The 9,084-nt window shown below is 39.5% G+C and overlaps 1 pseudogene; it reads left to right on the top strand.

The window, feature by feature from the left end:
- The first annotated feature begins 715 nt into the window (after positions 1 to 715).
- LOC128583899 (39S ribosomal protein L1, mitochondrial-like) lies at positions 716 to 2,101 on the top strand (annotated as a pseudogene).
- The last annotated feature ends 6,983 nt before the right edge of the window (positions 2,102 to 9,084 follow it).

Here is a 9,084-nt window from a genome sequence, read left to right as displayed (position 1 = left end):
GATTACAGGTGTGAGCCACCTCACCCAGACAGAGGCCTGTTTTCTTTTCACTACACCATGCTGCTGTCAAAATGAAAGTCAGTTCATTGAAATCTGGGAAGAGAATAAATGTGAATATTTGATGTCCTGTTGAGGAAAACACAATAAGGTTTGGGAGTCGACATGCCAAAAAGGATATATTGCTCAGGATATTGGAGAAGACTTAGAAGATAGCTAGAAATAGAAAACAGGAGAATCCAGACATTTCAGAGACCCTGGACTAAGAAGGTAACGTACTTGAGTAACTGAACAGAGTGAAGGCTGTCAGGGATAGATTCCTTCTAAGTTGAACAAAGATGAACCATGAGCCTGTATTTGGTGACCTAGGTGGCTGTGGTTTCAAAGACTATTATCACTGTGGCTTCAAGATTAGCTTACGTGCACATAGCTGTCCTTGAGAACTTACTAAGAGGACAGCATGAGAGAAAAGCAGGAGTACATGTGAGGGAGTTTCTTTAGGATATACCAGGGCTGTCTGCAAAGTGTCCAGCCAGTGTTAATGCTGTTTTGCATATTACATGGCTTGATACTTTCCAGATAACCATCATATCACGGAGCAATGAAATTGTTGGAACAAAGGGTGTGCAGATCTACACCTAACTGTATAGAGGTGTTACCAGTGTGGGCGAGGGTAGCTATTCCTACAAAGTTGCTCCAAGAATGACCTTACCTCTATGTGGGAGAGAAAGGAATCTGCGTTCAGCCCATCAACAATCAACCAACCTCGGGAGTGGTCAAGATGGCAGCTGACATAAAGTGCTTTAGTAGGGTTTTGATACATTATCAAAGGCATTGTTTTTCCAAGATGGTTTGTCAGACATCTCTTTATCCTTGTTCTGTAAACATTCCGGGGACCAACAGACATTTTGCTGCTGCTATAAAGCCTGCAAAGAAAACAAAAAAGGTGCTAAAGACAAAGCACAAGATGAAAAAAAAGAAAACATTGAAAAAATGAAGTCCTACTCTTACATGGAAGGGGAGCCTGAGGATGACGTCTATTTAAAACGATTATACCCAAGGCAGATATATGACATGGAGAAAGCTATTCCCTTACTTAAGAAATTTCAAATTCTTGACTTTACTAATCCAAGGCAAAGTGTTTGTCTTGATTTGACATTGGATATGGCACTGGGAAAGAAGAAAAAAGTGGAACCATTTGCCAGTGTTGTTAGGTTACCATACCCGTTCTCTTCACAAATCAATAAAGTTGCTGTGTTTACAGGGAATGCAGAAAAGGTTAAAATAGCAAAAGAAAATGGAGCTGCTTTTGTAGGAGGAACTGATCTGATTTAGAAGATTTGTTTGTTTGTTCATTTGTTTTGAGACAGAGTCTCAAGCTGTCGCCCCGGGTAGAGTGCTGTGGCATCACAGCTCACAGCAACCTCCAACTTTTAGGCTTAAGTGATCATCTTGCCTCAGCCTCCCAAGTAGGTAGGACTACAGGCACCCGCCAAAATGCCCGGCTATTTTTTGGTTGGAGTTGTCATTGTTGCTTAGCAGGCCTGGGGCATGTTTGAACCCGCACCCTAGGTACATGTGGCTGGCACCCTTGCCAACTGACCTACTGGCACCGCCATGATTCAGAAGATTTTGGATGATAAAATTCATGTAACTTTTATGTAGCTATCTCAGAAATAATGCCTGAGCTTCACCAATTTAAGGAAGAAACTGAAAAAAGATTTCCAGGCTCGGCCCCTGTGGCTCAAGCAGCTAAGGCACCAGCCACATACACCTGAGCTGGCGGGTTCAAATCAAGCCCGGGCCACCAAACAACAATGATGGCCGCAACCAAAAAATAGCCGGTGTTGTGGTGGGCGCCTGTAGTCCCAGCGACTTGGGAGGCAGAGGCAGGAGAATGGCTTGAACTCAGGAGTTGGAGGTTGATGTGAGCTGTGATGCCACAGCACTCTACCCAGGGCAACGGCTTGAGGCTCTGTCTCAAAAAAAAAAAAAAAATAGATTTCCAAAGCTTAGTCGAAATTCTATTGGCTGTGACATCCCCAAAATGCTTGAACTATTTCAATATAGACTTGAAATTAAGGTAGATGAAGAAAGGGAGAACTTTCTTTTTCTTTTTCTTCTTCTTCTTCTTTTTTTTTTTTGAGACAGAGTCTCAAGCTGTTGCCCCAGATAGAGTGCTGTGATGCAACACAGCGCTCCAACTCTTAGGCTTAAGCGATTCTCTTGCCTTAGCCTTCCAAGTAGCTGGGACTACAGGTGCCCGCCACAACACCTGGCTTTTTTTGTTGCAGTTGCCATTGTTGTTTAGCAGGCCCGGGCTGGATTTGAACCCACCACTCTGGGTTTATATGGCCGGTGCCCAACCCACTGAGCTATGGGCACAGCCCATATTTTTTTTCTCTTAATTGTGTTTTTATTGTAACTTGAGAAGGCTCGGCAACCATAGCTCAGAGGTTAGGGTGCCGGCCACATACACCAAGGATGGTGGGGTTGAACTTGGCCCTGGCCTGCTAAACAACAATAAAAAAATAGCCGGGCATTGTGGCAGGCACCTGTGGTCCCAGCTACTTGGGAGGCTGAGGCAAGAGAATCACTTAAGTCCAAGAGTTTGAAGTTGCTGTGAGCTGTGACGCCATGGCACTGTACTGAGGGCAACATAGTGAGACTCTGTCTGAAGAAAAAATATATAAATAAATAAAATAATGTAGCCTGAGAAATCATTGCTTAATTCAAGATCACAAAGAAGTATTCCCAGGTTTCTTTAAACTTCGCAGTTTTGGTTTTAAATTTAGGTATCCAATTCATTTAGAGTACCATCTGATAATAATTTGAGTTAAGAGTCCTACTTCCATTCTTTTGCATGTCAAATTTTTCTGTACATTAAATTTTTCTGTCATCATTTGTTGAATATAGTGTATTTTACATTGAATTTTCCTGGCCCCTTTGCCAAAATCAATTTATCATAAATTAAGGTGCTTATGACTGGTCTTGCAAATCTATTTACTTGATTGACATCAATATATCTCATGCTAGTACCACACAGACTTAATTACTGTAACTTTGTAGTAGGATTCGATATGAGGAACTGTTTGTTATTCAATTTTCTTTTTTATAACATTGTGTTGCACATTCAGTTTCATTTCAATTTACATGTAGAATGTAAGTTGAGCTTATCAATTTCTATAAAAAAGACAGATGGGAATTTGAAGAGATTGAATTGCATTTGTATGTCAATTTGTAGAGAATTATGATCTTAACAAATTATTACCCTTGAATATTTGATCTATTTCATTTTTTTCATTTCTTTGATTATTTCACTATTGACTTTTTAAATTTTAGTATAAAAGACTTGTACTTTATTAACATTTTCCCTAAATACAAAAAAAATTTACAAAGACATGGTATATTGCAAGGGCCTAGAATCGTTAATTGGCACACATTTATATTAAAATCTAAATAAATATTTATTAAATGGAGGATGGATAAATAAATGGGATCTTAATCATACAGGCCAGCAGAGAGGAAGAAAAAGCTAGGATAGTGGAGGCCAGTGCCTGAGGCAGGTGGTCATATAAGGTACAATGTATAACGCAGTAGCCAGATTCTTGGCTCTAAAATCACTAGCTTAGGTAGAGTTGGCTTCATTCCAGCAGGTGGGGGCAGAAATACTGACTTGATTTTTCTCAACCCTTATTCTACCTTCTTCTCTTCCTTACCTACCTGTTTTGCTGAGATTCCATCATTCCAGTTCCTCAACCTGCCTGTCACCATCACTTGTCACAGACAAGTGGACATGTCTGTATGTAAATCATAGCCATGGTTTAAATAGCTAACCTAAAATAACCCAGTTTGTGTCTAGACATGAATTGGATACTTCATTTTGAGTATTAAACTCCCCAAACTAGTCAACATTTCAGAAAGGTAGGACTGAGGCACCATGGACAGATCATATAGATTCAGTAATACATTCATTTGCTTTAAGGGAGCCCACGTTCATATTTTCACTACAGTTTTCTTATACTTCTAATCTGAATTATATATCGCTTGGAAAGAATCTGCTTTATTCTGCTTTATTAAATTCACTAACAAGGTAATTCTTTGGGCTGAGGAGTTTTGAGGAAGATACAGCAAAATTCTGCACAGAAAATAGCAGTAATTTTCTAAATACAGCCAAGTCAGTTGTATCTGTTGTGCACTAACAGAAAGGCTCCTGGGTTTTAGTAGACAGCCCCACTATGTAATCATCTTGGCTGAATAGCCTCAGATACTTTGTTTTGAAGGGAGTGCAGAAATCCTGCAGGTTTAATTGCCAATAAATCAGCATGACCTCTACTCCCTGGCAGGCTTTTTCTACAATGATCTTTTCAACCAGAAAATGAAGAGATGGATTTTACAGTGTGTGTCTACTGCCTATGGTAAGATAACAGAATTACACTTGTGTTTTCTCCATTACAGGGTGCGCTAGATAATGAAGGACTGTATTAATGACATGTTCTGTTTACTTTTAGGTTATTTTTATCTTGTATTATAGTTATTTGTTTTTTGTTATTATGGAGAGCTGTCTTTCTTTTTTTTTTTTAAATCCTGTCATTTGTTAGTTCAATATTTTACCACCACTAGAGATTTATTCCCTAGCTGGCTTACAAGAATTTGCATTAAAATATTTTGGCTCACTCACAAAGCTATTCACAAACTAATTGAATTGGATGTTGCGTTTAGCTGATTTTCAGATTTGTTCTAAAAAGCAGGTATCTTTAGTTACTATTTCTAATTCATGACTATAACTATTATAATATAGAAATTTTAACATTCATCCATACCTAAGTGTAATATAAACTTGATGTTTGTACTTTTAAATTGTTTGTGTGTTTATTTTAACTTGAATGAAAATTGTGTAGTATATTTATTTTTACTTATATGAACAATTAAAAGAAAACACCAACAATGAAAACTACTAGGCAATAATAGGTTATATTTCCTCCTTTATTTCTGAGGCTCCTGCTACTTACTCCAATTTGGAATGGTGCTTTTCCTGCCTGAACACAGGGAGTTGAACCGGATGATCTCTTGAGGCTTTGTCTAGTTCTAAGATCTATGATGCAATGTGCTGTGCCAGGATGGCATCTTCTTTTGGGCTGTGTGCAGGACAATTCTGTTGTGCTTTAAATATACATCTAAAAAATATATTAGGATTAAGAAGATTCTTGGGACGATGACAGCAGTAAAATAGTTTTTTGGTATCTCCAAATTCCCATATAACAAATAAAGCAATTAGATAGCAAAACCAAAAATATTTATAATAAAATTAGGTGATAAAGTTTCCCCAGAAGCCTGAAATACCAGTAATTCCCCCTCTATCCATGGTTTTGCTTTCCACAGTTTTAATTACCTATGACACTGTACAATAATATTTAGAGAGAAAGAGATCACACACACACAACTTCAATTAGAGTACATTGTTATGATTGTTGTATATTATTCTCCCTCTCTCTTTTTTTTTTTTTTTTTTGCAGTTTTGGCTGGGGCTGGGTTTGAACCCGCCACCTCCGGCATATGGGGCCAGCACCCTACTCCTTTGAGCCACAGGCACCGCCCATGATTGTTGTATACTATTCTCTTATGGTACCTAATTCATAAATTAAACTTAAGCGTGTATCTGCAGGAAAAAATATAATGTATAAATAGGGTTTGGTACTATCCAGCTGCAGGCATCCACTGGAAGTTCTGAAACATGTTCCCCTTGGATAAGAGGGGATGACTATCCAAGCATATGAGAGCAAATCACTAACATCACCAACATCTGCTATGTGTGGTGGATGCAGCAGGGGATGGAAAGCAAAGGAAAGAAGCAGGATCCCTGATGAACCTGAGAAGAGAGTAGAAAAAGTAGCCAACAGTCATTTAGTGAGTGGAAAGTACATCAGACCAATTTGGGAATAGCAGCTGAAATTGGGAAGCATTTTCTCCCACTACAATGTGCAAAAAGCCCACAGTGAGGCTGGAAGGAATTAAAACAGTTTGGCCCCGATAAACTTATAAAACTCATGAATCAGGTCTCTCTTCCAGAACAGAGCCTGATCTAGACTTCAATGGATTCAATGGATTCAAAATTGATCAGGATAAAGACAACAGAGATAAAGGAAAGAAGATCCATGGCTAGAAAATTTTAGAAAGAAAGCAGTTAATGTTTCAATACTTCATGAATATAACAAAAGAGGTAGCTCTCTGAAATTAGTAAAGCTAACCTCAATCATGCATCCTTCTCAAAAGAGTTTAGGAAAACTCTTTTCACATAAAAATGAGCAACGAATAAGTTACTATGCAAAAATTAAAGGCAGAATGGCATCACTTCAGACAATAGGAGTACCCTAGAAATGTGTCCACAGAACAAGTCAATTGCAACCTTTAGTTTCACAATAGGCTAAAAGATACTGAAATATAAGACATGATAATCCTATAAGTCAAATTTAAAACATAAAAATGAGATGACACCTTCAGAACAAAAAAGAAAAAATTATTTTAGAAATAAAGCCTAAAAAAAAAAAAAAAGAAAGAAAGAAAGACTTAACTAGAAAAGAATATAGGAGAATAAAGATACAGATAATATGTGTATCGTAAGAGAACTAGAAGGTGAAAAGAAAATTTTTAAAATCAAAAAGTTGGGCGGCGCCTGTGGCTCAGTCGGTAAGGCGCCGGCCCCATATACCGAGGGTGGTGGGTTCAAGCCCGGCCCCGGCCAAACTGCAACCAAAAAATGGCCGGGCGTTGTGGCGGGCGCCTGTAGTCCCAGCTACTCGGGAGGCTGAGGCAAGAGAATCCCTTAAGCCCAGGAGTTGGAGGTTGCTGTGAGCTGTGTGAGGCCACGGCACTCTACCGAGGGCCATAAAGTGAGACGCTGTCTCTACGGAAAAAAAAAAATAAATAAATAAAAAATAGAAAGAAAAAAGTAATAAAATCAAAAAGTTAAGAGGTAGGCTTGGCACCCATAGCTCAGTGAATAGAGTGCCAGCCACATACACCAAGGCTGGTGGGTTCAAGCCCAGCCCAGGCCTGCTAAACAACGACAACTGCAACAACAAAAAATACCTGGGCGTTGTGGTGGGCACCTATAGTCCCAGCTACTTTGGAGGCTGAGGCAAGAGAATTGCTGAAGCCCAAGAGTTTGAGGTTGCTGTGAGCTGTGATGCCACAGCACTCTACCCAGGGCAACGTAGTGATACTCTGTCTCAAAAAAAAAAAAAAGTTAAGAGAGCCAATTTAATAGAAAGTAAAAAATTAGAGGCCAAGAAGATCCAACATATAAATAATAGGAGACACCCCCCAAAGAAATAACGAGAACAGAAAAAATACTAAATACCCTTTCCTGAAATAAAAAAAATTTAATTAAACGTTGAAAGAGCACACCATGGATCTGAGCATAGCCATCTAGGACAACCAACACCAAGACATGATTTAGTAAAATTATTGGACTTTGAAGAAAAAGGGGGAAAAAAATCCCTTAGAGAATTAGGCAAAAGGAACGTGTGATTTTATAAGACAAACACAGGTCATCAGATCTGTCAACAATACTTTATGCCATACAAAAATGGAGTAACGTATTTAAGACACTCAAATGTGAGACGAGGATTTTATATTCAGCAAAGCTGAACTTCAAGTACAAGAAGCATTAAACATTTATCAACATGCAAACACACAGAGAATATTATTCTCACTTTCTCTCCATGAAGAATCTACTAGAGAATGAGTTGTTTTGTTTTGTTTTGAGACAGAGCCTCAAGCTGTCACCTTGGGTAGAGTACTGTGGCATCACAGCTCACAACAACCTCCAACTCCTGGGTTCAAGCAATTCTCTTGCCTCTGCCTCCCAAGTAGCTGGGACTTAAGACTAAATCAGGGTTAAAGGAGAGAGTGTAGTATGTCATGCATCTGACAATGTTGATACCAGAATGGGGAGAAAATATGTGAAAAAATTTTGCCTGTTTTCAGTAACTGAATTTGTATTTTTCTTTTTCTTTTTTTGCAATTTTTGGCCGGGGCTGGGTTTGAACCCGCCACCTCTGTCATATGGGGCCAGCGCCCTACTTCTTTGAGCCACAGGCGCCACTGGGTATTTTTCTTTCTATTTATTTATTTTTTTTGAGACAGAGTTGCACTTTGTTGTCCTCGGTAGAGTGCTGTGGCTTCATAGCTCACAGCAAACCCATACTCTTGGGCTCAAGCAATTCTCTTGCCTCAGCCTCCTGAGTAGCTGAGACTACAGGCACCCGCAACAACTCCCAGCTATTTTTTTAGAGATGGGGTCTTGCTCTAGCTCAGGCTGGTCTCTAACTCCTGAGCTCAGGCAATCCACCCGCCTCAGCCTCCCAGAGTCTGGGATTAAAGTCATGAGCCACTGTGCCAGCCCACTATCTCACCTTTTTTATATGAACAGGGTCATTGTACTACTAAACAGTTAAAAAGGGCCGGGCACAGTGGCTCATGCCTATAATCCCAGCACTCTGGGAGGCTGAGGCAGATGGATGGCCTGAGCTCAGGAGTTTGAGACCAGCCTGAGCCAGAGGGAGACCCTATCTCTAAACATTAGCCGAGCCTGCCAGCTACTTGGCAGGCTGAGTCAAGGGGATTGAGGTTGCAGTGAGCTGTGACACAACGACACTCTGCCGAAGGTAACAAAATGAGACTCTGTCTCAAAAAAAAAAAAAAGTTAAAAAGATGAGACATTTTAAAATAAGAGTATTTCAAATAATGATATAAAAAGAAATGATACTGTGTCACCACTGTTTAACTCCCAATGATTTAATAAATATAGGCACTGAACATCAACAGCTGCTGACTTCACAAAAAGAGAGAGAAACCAGATCTGTCTCCATGTGAAAGAAAATACCATCACCTCATCTTCCCAAAGGATCAAAACTGATTCTGTTCATACTCCTGGATATAGCTGCCAATACAGGAAATAAAGAGAACAGAGAAACTTGTTGGATGGTACCATGGGTGTAGAGCCAGCAACATGCAGAGTGCAAAATGTCTGAGTTCGTCAACAGGCAGAGTGTAAAGAAAAGAAGTGGAAGAAGAACTTAAAAG

Source organism: Nycticebus coucang, chromosome 4, assembly GCF_027406575.1.
Source record: "Nycticebus coucang isolate mNycCou1 chromosome 4, mNycCou1.pri, whole genome shotgun sequence".
Lineage (NCBI taxonomy): Eukaryota > Metazoa > Chordata > Mammalia > Primates > Lorisidae > Nycticebus > Nycticebus coucang.
The sequence above is the reverse complement of the archived record's forward strand: the minus strand, read 5'-3'. Positions and strand labels throughout refer to the sequence as shown.